This window comes from Falco rusticolus, chromosome 8 (assembly GCF_015220075.1).
Source record: "Falco rusticolus isolate bFalRus1 chromosome 8, bFalRus1.pri, whole genome shotgun sequence".
Taxonomy (NCBI): domain Eukaryota; kingdom Metazoa; phylum Chordata; class Aves; order Falconiformes; family Falconidae; genus Falco; species Falco rusticolus.
Genome location: NC_051194.1, coordinates 63,877,140 through 63,889,508, shown reverse-complemented (window position 1 = coordinate 63,889,508; position 12,369 = coordinate 63,877,140).

The following is a 12,369-nucleotide window of genomic DNA, read 5'->3' as shown; positions in this document are numbered from 1 at the left end:
TTGGTTATTATTGCTTCGTGTGCAGTATCCTGGTGGTGGGGGATGGATTAGGTGGTTAAATTTTTTAGAAGCTGTTTATTATAAATGGTATGTGCAGAATTGGTTGCCCAAATTAGGCATGTTGATGGCATTTAGCATGTCTTTTAGCTTGCGTGGCGGTATAAAAAGCTAAATGCTGTCTATAGCCTGTGCTGTAACTCCTATACAGAGCTAGGAAAGCAATGTCCGCAGCACCTGAGATGAGGCAGGAAATGCTTCAGCTTTGGGATAAGAAAAGCATTTTATTTCTTCATTTGCTTTTTTTCTTTCTGTGCATGTACTAAAAGGAAAAAGGTCTTGCTATCTGACAGTAAACCACATCAAACAAAACACAAGGTTTTTTTAAGTCATTCTGATAGGGTTGTATGTTCCTGTAAGATAAGCTAGTAGTTGGCTACTGGGCGTGTTGTTCTGAGAGTCCTTGATTCACGTTGTGTGATTAAGTTTGATCTTACCAAGTGCAATGCAAGTTCTTGATTGTTGATTTAATGCCAGTGGTGTTAGCTGGCCTCTCTCAGCTGTTTTACATAAATGTGAGATTCTTCAGCTGTTCAGCATATAACAAGACTCCACCCTCGCAAGGCCTAAGTTTTTGGTACGGGTTTGCGGTGGTGCAACAACTCGGGACCCTTTTATTTATGAAGGTACTGATCTGTTAGGAAATGAAAAAAACGACTTTTTTCAGCAGTGTGCTTTATCCTGAGATTTGTTAGGTGAAAACAGCTGGAACTTCTTGAGATCTCTTGCTGACGTACTCCCTTGGGGAGTAACACGTGTATTCTAGTGCATTTCTAGTACTTTGTCATTTAATAATATTGTTTGTATTACAGATGGCCTGCCATCTTCATTTCTTCAGTAGTTCTGCGAGCTAGGACCAAGCAAGTGCCAATAGAGAGGGTGGAGGGCTGAAAAAACCCCCGAGTTTTGAGAGATGAGCCAAAAGAGAGCTCTGAAACAGGTACGAATGGATGATGGCTCATGACTTCCAGATGCATCTTAGAAAAGTCGTTACTGTTATAAACAAGTGAAATTGCAAAAGTTTGCTAGTTAAACTGAGGGGAGCAGATTCAGCTTGTTCTCATTTTGTATCTTTCAAGGTCATCACTTTAATTCTGAAAAGTATTTTCATAAATCCTTTTGAGGAAGATGCAAACATTTTTTCTTGCCTGAGAAAAAAGGGGGAGAGGGGAAGATCTGTTTGATGAAACAGAATTGTACAGGAAAACTGTGATGATCATATTTCGGGGTTTTCTGCTGTCACAAGTAGCTGGTATGAAATCCGGTTTGAAACAGCAGTATTTAAGGGCACTTTTTTCTGTGCCGTGTCATCAGTAGGCTTTTTTTTTTTTTTTTTTTTTTTTTTCTCCTTCCTGAGTCTTCAGTGGGTCTGTGCAGCCCTTACCTAAAAAGGTCATCTCTGGGTCACAGACCATTTGATGGGACTTTCTAGGAGCCTACAGCAGCTCCTAAAGAATTTTGTGTCTGTTGTTTAGCAACCATACCAAGTTTTACTTAGCATGGGCAGGTTAAGGGGACAGTATCTAAGAGTACTGACTTCGGTTTTTGTTCTGCTCAAGGGCAAAAAGCTTTGGGGACGCAAGTAAAGTATATCTAGACATACTATTACGAGATCCATCTGTAGACAAACGCATTTCTTTGCCAGTACAAATTAGAATCATTAATGAATGGGAAAGTTTTACTCTTGAGGTTGTGGCTGGTGCTGACCTGCAGATTTCTGATTCTGGACAGCAAAGGGCAAAGTGTTTAAATGAATGGACAGATTGGGTCACTACTACTTAAATTCCATTAATGAATAATTATTTGTGCCATTAATACAAAAAATAAACTAGGTGAAGTGAACAAAAGATTTGCTGTTTTGCTGCTTGGTTGTAAAAATGGGAGACATGCCACAGCTTGGCCACTGAGAAGTTTACCTTACTACAGAATTACTATGCGTTGGCTGGTGGATACAGGTACAAGCATAAAATCCGAATGTCCAGAGAGCCTCTCAAGTTCCTTGTTTAGGTGTCATTGTAAGGGGAACCAAGTGTTCCTTCCCAGCTCTCTCATGCCACCCTTCTGGATCAACATGCAGCTCCGAAATTTATCAGTGAATCACAAAACAATCTGTAGATTAAAGCCTCGCCGACAGCCCCAGTTCTTCTGAACAGGCTCATCCAGTATGTGGCACGAGATAGAGGGACCTATGGGGGCGAAAAAGGTACGTGATTTTTGTATTTATTTTTTAAATCAATTACAAAGATGGATTTGGAGAGGGACAGTGACTTAAGAGAGTGCAAGCCATACTGCGCTAAGCCGTATTGCAATAAGCGATACTACCTTGGGCTTTGCCTAGTTCAGAATATTTGATTTTACCACTTAACATGGCTCTTGATTGTAAATGTTTTTTTGGTTTGTCCTTTTTAATGGAAAAAAGGATGCAGCCGTTGTATGTACTTACGTTTCCTTACAGTCTCATCTCCCTCAAAGCGTGCCCCTGCACAGCTTGAGCTGATGGGGCTAAAATTGGCCAAGGTTAGCAGTTATCCTTAAGATACGCTAATCTGAAAAGATTGGGAGGAATTTTTTTTGTGTGTCTAGTGAGGCTGCTTTGAGAGCAGCAAAAGACTATGATCGCATGTTTCTTCAATATTTATGTTCACTTGTAGTTGGATTCTGTTGCTTCTATACCTCTCCTTCTTCTGATGCAATTTCACATGTACACCCCCTTCACTCCTGCAGTCTTGGTTCAGCTGTACCCACTTTGCTTGCACCTCCTTTTTCCATGTCACGTATCTAATCTGCTTCTCTCCCCTCTCATTCTCGCACTGAAACCTGTACGCTGCCGCCATGTCTGTATCGGGCTTCTCTTTGCCCCTGCACGGCTGGACACAGCGCGGCTGTGGTGGCAGTGGGAGCGCTGAGGAGGGTCTCCCTGCCTCTGATTGTTGCACTTGCAACTGCAGCAGTTCCTGGATGCGTGAATAACCAGTGACTGCTGGAAAATTCTCACGCTGCTGCTGGAGTGTGCCACGTGCAGGGGGGTCTTGAAGAATATAGCTGCCTAACGAAATTGTTTTAGAAAATACTAGGGAGTGCAGTGTGCATGTATATCTGTGGTGGCAAGGTTGATACCACTGTCCTTGCCCAGCCTGAGCTACATGGGCTGCTCCTTGGTCAAGTAAAGTGGAGATGTAGCCTGTTCAGCGGCTTTTTACATTCAGTTTCATGATGCTATAGTAGGGTCATTGTAGGAGTCACGTGGAGCTTGTCACAATTGTCACAACGTTCCTGTCAAGCCAAGGGAGCGGGATGCCAGAGGTGGCTGAAACGCTAGGTTTTCCATGATGCTGTTCTGTGTGCGTCTCCAGAGGGAACGTGGGAAAGCTTGTTCCAAAGCGCAGCAGAGCTTCAAGCCTGAGTTCCTGCTGTAGACAGAGTTGAGGAGTTCAAGTTAATAAATAAAGGTTTGCAGATAACCCAGAAATGCGTTGGCAATTGTCATTACAGACATAAGAGAAATTCTAATTTGCCTTTCTTCAGAGAACTCAAGATTGCTTAAGGAGTTGCAGCTTTTTCACAAGAACCCAAGTCTGATGCCCAGCACAAGGTTTTGAGGTATTTTGACAGAATTTCAAAGAATTGTGCAGCAAAGTATGGATGTGATGGTTTGAAAGTAAATTTGCATGTAAGAGTCTTTGAAAATTAACAAAGCAGACTTTCAACATTTTGATCTTGTCAAGGAAGCAATTGTGCTCTCTGAAAAGTTGGTCATTACAAAGTGGCTTCTAACACGTTAAGAAAGGCTGGAGCTTTGTATGGTTGTCATAAACAGAATGGTCTTAACAGTAAATGCTAGGAAACCTTAAGAATGTTTGTTATCACTGTGGCATACGTTCTGTTCACTAGCTCTACAGACAAACCGAACCGGAGTGTGGTCAATTTTACATCCATGTGGCTCCCAGAGACTACAGGGTGCAAGGGTTTTTATTCTTGTTACTTTTCACAAGCTTGTCCCTTAAGGCCACTTTCTTAAACTTGGTGCAATAACTTGTGAAATCCAGTTTCGGACAGCATTGCAGCACACTGAGTATTCTTCTATGCATTTTTGTCCAAGCTAAGCAATATACTTTCTATTTAGGCTGCTGTAACGAATACCCTTGTTACTAATAGACTGGGGTGAGATGGGAAACAGCTTTCAAATCTGTGGTTCTTCATTAAATGTGGGAAGTGTTGATGTGCGAGTAAAGTGATTGCCTGTTATTTAACTTACATCTGCGAACCAACTGCAGAATCTCGCTCGTCAGTTAAAAAGGGAAGAGGTGAATGTGATTCTCTCTGCGATCCACAGTATAAATCTGTACATCAGTGTGCTGCTGCACACTGGAGAGCCTTCAGTCTCACTGCTGGGTTTCCCTCTGGCCCCCGTGGTTGAAACAGCGGCCTTCCCTGGGCTGTACCCTTTGAAAGCACCGTGGGGCTGGGCAAGGCCTCCCAGGAGCCTGGTTAAGGGATCCGGCACGCCGCTGGGTGAGGAGTGCCTCTTCCTTACCCAGCTATGCACAGTCACTCCAAACACAAGCCCCACACCAAAGGTTCTGCAAGTCATGGAGAAGTTAGTTTTATTTGCAGGTGAAACAGCAACAAGTGTGCTACGAATTGTGAATAAATGAGGGAGGTAGTTAATGGACTTGATCTGTTTATCCCAAGACTGTATCTGATGGGTTTCAAGTCAGTTATTGTGTCCCTTCTTGATCATGATCATAAATGAGTTTCAGGTTTTCTGAAAGCTTGCTTATGTGATGAAAAGAGATACTTCTTTCGTTTTCTTGTTTGTTCGCTTATTTTTAAGATCTTCTCCAGGGTCTACATCCATTAGTTTATTCACTCTGAGCCTCCTGTTGCTTTTACCAAGTGGGAGACAGTTTGGTCACCTTAATATCTAAGTGTTCCTTTCCATTGATAGATAAATATTTCTTTGCTCTATTAGCAATAATCTTCTGCGCTGAGCTGGCTAACAGACTGATTCAGTGAGCTGTTCAAGTTGCTTTCCCCCAGTCCATTTCCTCTGACGGCATGCGTTTCTCGCTGAAGAATGCCATCCTTCACTGGTCCTAACGCTCCGTACCAGTTTTTTTATGTTAAAACGATACGTGATAGAAGCCTTTGAACAGGCTAGCTGCTGTTCGTTGCTGGCTTCTCATTGAGAGCAGACGTGATGGCTGTCAGCTGCCGTAGGGTGGCAAGGGTCTGAGGTGAGTGACTTCCAGCTTTTTCTTAGGTAACTTTAGAAACCGTGACCTTCAATCCCTGCCTGTCGTCCGAAACAGTAGAACGGACCTGTGTTCAAATAGAGTGATTCTGCTTTGAAAGCCACACGTTTTTGTCTCTGTCAAAGTCTTAAGTCTCCAGGGATCTGCGGATCTTGAGCCCAGCTGATAAAAGGAATGGAACTGGCCATTTATTATTTTAGCTGATAAAAGAGGATATTGTATATTAGCTTTTTCACATTCCAAGGCACTAGCAACAGAATGAAGGTTAAAGGTGTCCGATATTCACAATTAAAGAATGGAGCCTTTGTTTTTAGCACAGTATGCAGCTGAGACAGGAGGAATATGCCAGGAAATGAAAACCAGGTGGCTTGGGTTTGAATTTTTAAGACCAAAGAAATTACCTTCAAAAAAGGGTATTTCCTCACTTAATAAAAATAAGTTAAATGTATACAAAATCATTTAATTGTTCTGTACCTTGGTTTGCAGATGTTTCTGTACACGTATCATATCTTGCCACAGGACAAGCACAATGATTAATAGATTTGTCTTGAAAACCCTGCTGAGATACAGCTAGAGATTTCCGTAACTCTAGGTTGTAAGTTAATTTTGACAAGGCTGGAGACAAGATTGGATGGTGTATAATACTCAGTGAGAGCAGGCAGAAATTTTTGTCTCGCTGTCCAATATATCTTGCATTTAGCTGTGTACAAACATGACTTAATATTGCAGTAGTAATGCTACCCGTTACACGATACTACTAATCTTGCGTCAGTACCTTAAAAACACAAACCCAAACCACCCTGACATTTAAAAAAAGAAGTCAGATCAAGGGCACAATTGTTTCTTATTCCCTCCTGTTTATTATGATATCTATAATGAAAAGATGTAACCATGGTAACTTAAACAGTGTAAGGCATCTGTAAACTAAAATGGCAAGTTATTTAACACAATTATGATTTTTTTCAGGTGTGGCTTTCATTTAAATCTTGGGAAACTAGAGACAACACGCTTTGCAAATCAGCTTGGTTTTGTTCTCTTGAAAATGGTTAACAGGACTTGGGAGTGTCAAGCTGTAGGGTCATTTTGTTACCCACACAGCAGTACACTTGTAACCGCTGTCAGAGCTCCCCCGAGCTCGATGTTGCAGCTGGTGTCCCCTGCAGTGGCAGGCTGTACTGGAGGCTTTGCTGTTTGCCCAGATGATGCTGGAGAAGCGCACTGGACCGCAGGTGTAAAGCTGCTTTCCCAGCTGGCTGGCGCCTGCAGCCCAGGCCCTATTGCTGCGTGCTTTTCTGGGGCCAGCCATTCATGTGTGCGTTGTGACTCAAAGCAGTCTCGGGTGGCTGCTGAGGAGCTTCCCCTGCAGCAGTCACCTCGCAGAAGCTGGGCTTCCTGCTTAGTATCTAAATTAAGGCTGGAGGTTGATTCAGGTGGTTTTGCCTGCGCAAACTAACACATTGTTAAACACGTTCTACAACTTGTTCGTGTTAAGGCAAAGTGCACTTTTTTCAAGTAGTTGATTCAAAGCCTCGTTTATCTTAATTAGGTTGCATGTTTCCAAGAACAGTTTTTCTTGTCTGCACTTAAAAGTGTGCTTCAGAATGTTATTTGAAATTTTCTGCCACCTGCATACAGAGTACGATAGGCATAGGACAGCATAACTTCCCAGTGTTAATTATGCATACTTTCCGGTATTAATATGCATTTACTTGCCCATGTGCAAGTAAAAAATGCATTATATGCTCCTGGGTGCAGCTTGCTTTTTCTGTTACGGCCAGTTACAGTTTCTTTCTACATTACTGTGCGTTGAGGTGGCTCTTGGGCGTTTCAGTCATTGGAGGTGGGCTTGTGGTACAACCTTTTTGGAATTACTACCTTTTCATACGTTGGTTATTCTCTTGGTGTGAGAAATGCAAGTCTGCTGATCGTGACAGCTTGTCAGCTGCTAGCTCTGCGTCCTTTGTGCTGAGGTACTGCCGTGTACTGCAGTTGTCGACCCTTCAAAAAAAAATCTTACTTTTCATGTAGTACAGGATATGCAGTGATCTAAAAGAAAAACCAACACCCAAAAAAACATCCCCCCAAAAACAAACCCAAAACACTAAGTCCAACCACCACCACATTTGCATTTTAGCTTGTCTCACTAGTTGCTTGGATGGCACCCATTTTGTTGGGGTTGTTTTTAATACTTTCCCAAGTGAGGCTCACAAAGCTTTCTTCGGTGTCGGAGAAGAGGCCTCGGTCAGGGTCATTGCTGGCCCCGCTGTGCGGGAGCCTCTGTGATACAGATACTGCCGTTGGGGGGATCTTCTGGGACTTCTGTGCAGCTCAGCTATCAAAGCACTTCCTCACACATCTGTTAAAGGTTTTACCTCTGTCCTTGCTTCCTTTGGATTTCTTGAGGTCTCCTTGGTACCTACCTCTGGAGTTTTGCTGCTGTGGATTCTAAGGTGGTTTTTTTTCCCTCCAAAGGGATCAACGTGCGTTTGATTGTAATATTTGCATTACTGTTGCTTGCAAATCTCTCTGTAAACACATGTGGTGCTTCTATTTATTCTCCCCTATTTCAGGAACGTGTGCTCTTTTCATTGATAAAAGTTGTAACCCTCGGCCCTGCTCAATTCCTCTTCTAACACCCCAACTGATGAACAGTTACTTTTAACTTATTTATGCTATATATATTATGTTTGTATTATATAACATATATATGTTATTATGTTTTTATAGATACTCCAGGTATCCCAATCAAGGTGCAAGTCCTGGACTTTGCTTGAAGTACCCACTACCACTGTGTTTAGCTCAAGTGCTTTGTTGTTTACCCCAGAATATATTTCCTGAGGATGCAGAGTTAAGGACTGGGTCCTTGGTCCAGTGTTCTGTAGAGTTAAGGGTCTTAATGAGCAAACAGCTTTGCTTTGCCGTTTCAGTTTCGGGTTAAAATGTGGAGCTGTCTAGCACACCTTGTGTGTTGTCTTGTCAAAAGTTTGATTTACGTGCTGGAAATTGGGCAAGTGTGGGTGTAAAGAAGGAGTGGTGCCCAGTGATCGAAGTGGGGTAGTGGATACTGGGACTTCCTGCTCTGCCAGAGGATTTGCTGTGTGACTCCGCTGCTCTGCTTTTCTGGAAGATGGGAATCGTGACACTCGGTATCAGTTCTTCGAAACTGGTCTGAGGGGAGTCAGAGGGATCTTACAGGAAGTTAGAGGACAGTTGTTACCTTCTTCCAAGAACAGGCACTGGCTAAAGCATTGGTCCTAGAAAGAGGAGGAATATGTATTTGGCAGGCAAATTATTAATTTTATCTTCTGTTCTCTTGGACTTTATCTGTGTGCGCATTGTATGTAGTTACTTTGTGAAGTTCTCTGTTTTAACTACTTCTAACCCTGGTTTCTACAAGGATGTACCTGTGGGAAGAAGGCATTTATACTGGGGAAACCATGGGCTTAGTGCTAGTTTTAGGGCCTGTAGGAATGTGTGCCAGGGTCTGACCTTTGAGGAGATGCAGGTCTGCAAGCCACGACTGAGCCGGTAAATCCACTCTAAATCCTGTGAGAGTGGCTTGAGGCCAGCCAGCTCCCTGGGCTCGAGCACCTGGGCTGTGTGCAGCGAGGGAGTGCTGTGCCAGCCGCGCTTGCGGTCCCCTCCTCTCCCTTCTTCCAAGGGTACTGAAGTGGATCGATCTGCTCTATTCTCCCTCATAATTCAAGCAGTCTAAGAAATATTGTCATTTAGTGGCTGCTGAAAATTTAAACATTTACTTGCGTCTGGGGTGAGTTAGTTGCAAGGCGTGTTTAGAGTGTGGATTCTCCCCAGCAGTTTGCCCCCAGGAAGACACCCGAGAGCCCTGCTGGTGCTGTTTGCTATGGCAGAGCAATGCTTTCCGTCCTTCAGGAGGCAGGTTCCCTTTCTGTTCCAGGGCTCTGCTGTATCTCATGGCTGTGATGAGAATGCTGCTTAGTGTTTCTTTTTTCGTATCAGCTGAACTGAGTTGCTGGAGTGAACTTGGGCCATCTGTCCTGATGCTGGAAAGGAAGAGTACAGCCTGCTGTCAGCTATCTTAAGCTGCTTGCAAATCAGCAGTGTGACATGGAGGACTTAGTAAGGAGTCTCACGCTGAATTGCAGACCACTGTGATTAAAAGCAGTCGGCCTTACTTGGCATACCGGTTCAAGATGTTGCTGTTCAGTGGGGAGCGTTCTAGTAACACAGGCGTAGCTTTTCCTGCCTCTTTGACTGTGTCCTCCTCCCCACTTCCACGTGAGTGGCTTTGAATCCCTAACATACAGTTTGGAAAATTAGTTTCCTGCATAGTCAACAAAGAAAGTCACAGAATCACTGAAATACTGTACCAAAATATGTTGTTTCCTGCACTAAAGGAACTGCAAAACCTGTCAGGAAGTGCTGTGTGATACGGGTATGATTTGTAACATATCATTTATTGCAAGTACTTGTTTCTTCTGCCATGGCTGGACAGTGGAGTTAAGATGTTAATGCACTATTAAATCGTTAGTATATATAAAAGTATAAAAACATACATTTGTTTTTAATGTGAAACAATCAAAAAAATGATATCCTGATATATTCACGCAGTTTTGTTTTGAGAGATAAGGGAATGAGCTCTTACCTTGCTATTCCCCAAAGGTGTACACCTGACCTTTCTGAACTCGGACATTCATCTCCCATATCCGAACACTGGCTGCTTCGTGGTGCTGCTTTTCTGCCAGCAAGGTGGTTTTTCATTCTCACTGTGCTCTGGGATTTAGGGAATTAGAGTAAAGTAAATAGTAAAGCAGCTGTACCATAAGCTTAGAAGCTCATTTCTGACCCGCTTTATTTTTGTAGCTGTATCTGTGATTATGTCTGGAGATGTTAGTAGTGACAGTATCTGGAGCACAGCCATTGACCCAGTCTTCTGATCTTGCAAGAGAATCAGCGAAGACATCTGCGCTCATGCAGAATCTTACAAATGTCCTTGAGGCATCATGCAAGTGCAGGAGGGCCCATCTGCATGGGCTGAATCCGTAGATTTTTATCTTGGGGCCAGGCATGTGTGCTGAGCATTATTTATTCCATCCTTTGCTAAGTCAAAATGCTGTGCAAAACACATGTTTAAGAATATACAATGCCAAAAGAGCTTTAACTGTTGTATTCTGCATACGTAAAGATACTTCACGTTATTTTTTAAAAACATAGCAGATACTCGCTTCATGTGAGCTCTAACAGGCTTCTACAGTGAAAGACAAATCCGTTTAAGAGGGATTTGAGTAGACTGCAACAGAGTTACTCAGTCTTGCAGTTAGGACTTTCCTCTCAGATACCTTGTTACAGCTCACATAAACAGAGGGCAGACTCCTCATTTCTTAGAAGGAAAGTAGGGTTTAGTTGGAAATGCGTCATATTTTAGTCTGTTGGATCTTTTTTGTCTGTTTATTGAAGAAGACTCTCAGTGGCTCTTACCCACAGAGGCCAGCTTTTCATAAAGAACATGCAAGATGAACTGATGTTGATGTTTCTAAGTCAGAGCAAGGTCATGTGCTGTCCAGGAATTCAGTACAAATAAAACCGCTCAACCACAGATCTTCCTATTTGTGGCACTTTCTGCATGGGCTTCACCAGTGCCGGTACGTGCTGTGGACTTCCTGGGATGCCTTGTGCAGGCAGTATGGCCGTCAGGCAGGTCACTGTAATTTCATCAACAACATTGCAGTTAAGGACTGATGCCTGCCTCTACCCTGTTTCTCTCCAGTCGCTATAGGGCTTTAAGAGACACTCCTAATCTAAATAAATTATTATTTTTGTTTCCACTCTCAGGAACGCAATAAGCCCCTGTCAAAACAATCAGTTGTTTATTCTGATGCATGTATGTAATTATTAAAACTCAGAACAACCTCTTGGAGAAATGGAAATTCCATCAAAATCTTAGAAAATTCTCCTTCCGTTACCTTGTTTGGAAATGAAAAGGGGTTGGGGTAGAGAATGCTTTGTTTTCTTTTTCTTTGGAAACATCCTTATTTGGCATCTGTAAAGCATTTACATTCCCTAGTTCTGGATCAAAGTCCTTTCATGGCTCATGTTACTTATTTCCTTCTTTAACTGAAGCACAGAAAGGAAAACGTATTTTTCCTCCCTCAGGCTTACAGCATAAACCGTTGTAAAAAATCATATCCCAGTTTTTAACAAGGAAGTAGCAAGAATAAGGAATAAAACATCTCAAAATGTATAAATTGTAAAACCACCCCCCTACAAACTTAAGAATGAATGCTGTCAGTAAATACAAGTGTCTTACAGCGATTATGAAACGTGAGGTAAAATTTAGTAAAGCTAAACCAAGACAGCAGTGCTGCTGGATTTGTGTCATTCCTCATGTTCCAAAGGTTTTCGTTCTTCAGGGGAGGAACTCTGTCCTCTTCAGCCTGTGGAGCAGCTAGTACAGTTGGCCAAGTCCTGGGATACAAACTGCAGCGGGACCAGGCACTAGAAATGTTAGAAGCAAAACACTGTTTTCTTTTATTGCATGAGTGGCAGGATGAAATTCAGGGTTGGCTGAATTATGTTCTGATAGAAGAACAAGAAAGTCCTGTGAATCAGCTGTGGCATATGGTCTTGTTTTAAATTTGCAGGAGAGTGTAGATAGTTTTGTTTCTGAACGCAGGACAAACTCTTTCCAAGTCTGCCCCTCCCATTGATCCTGTGCCCCAGAGAGCTTGCTGTTTCTGCTTATTTTCAGAGCTGGGCTGGCTATTCCTCTGGCTTTCTGCCTTTGGTAGACACATGGAGCTCAGTCCCATCATCCCCTTCAGTCTGCAGACGAGCTTCTAGGCTGTGGCCTGTGACGGTGAATATGGGCTCTCTGCTGTTTCCAGGTGTTGCTACAGGAAAAGGGTGTATGATGGTTGTTTCTGATTTATCCTCTAAGGAGAATTTGGATGTCTATCAGTTCTGCTATGGCCTGCGATCATCCAGCTAGCTTGAGGTAAGCCAGCACCATAATACACGTACCCTTTGTTCCCCCAGGTTTGTTCTGAAAACAAATTGTAAATTCTCATCTATACTTTAG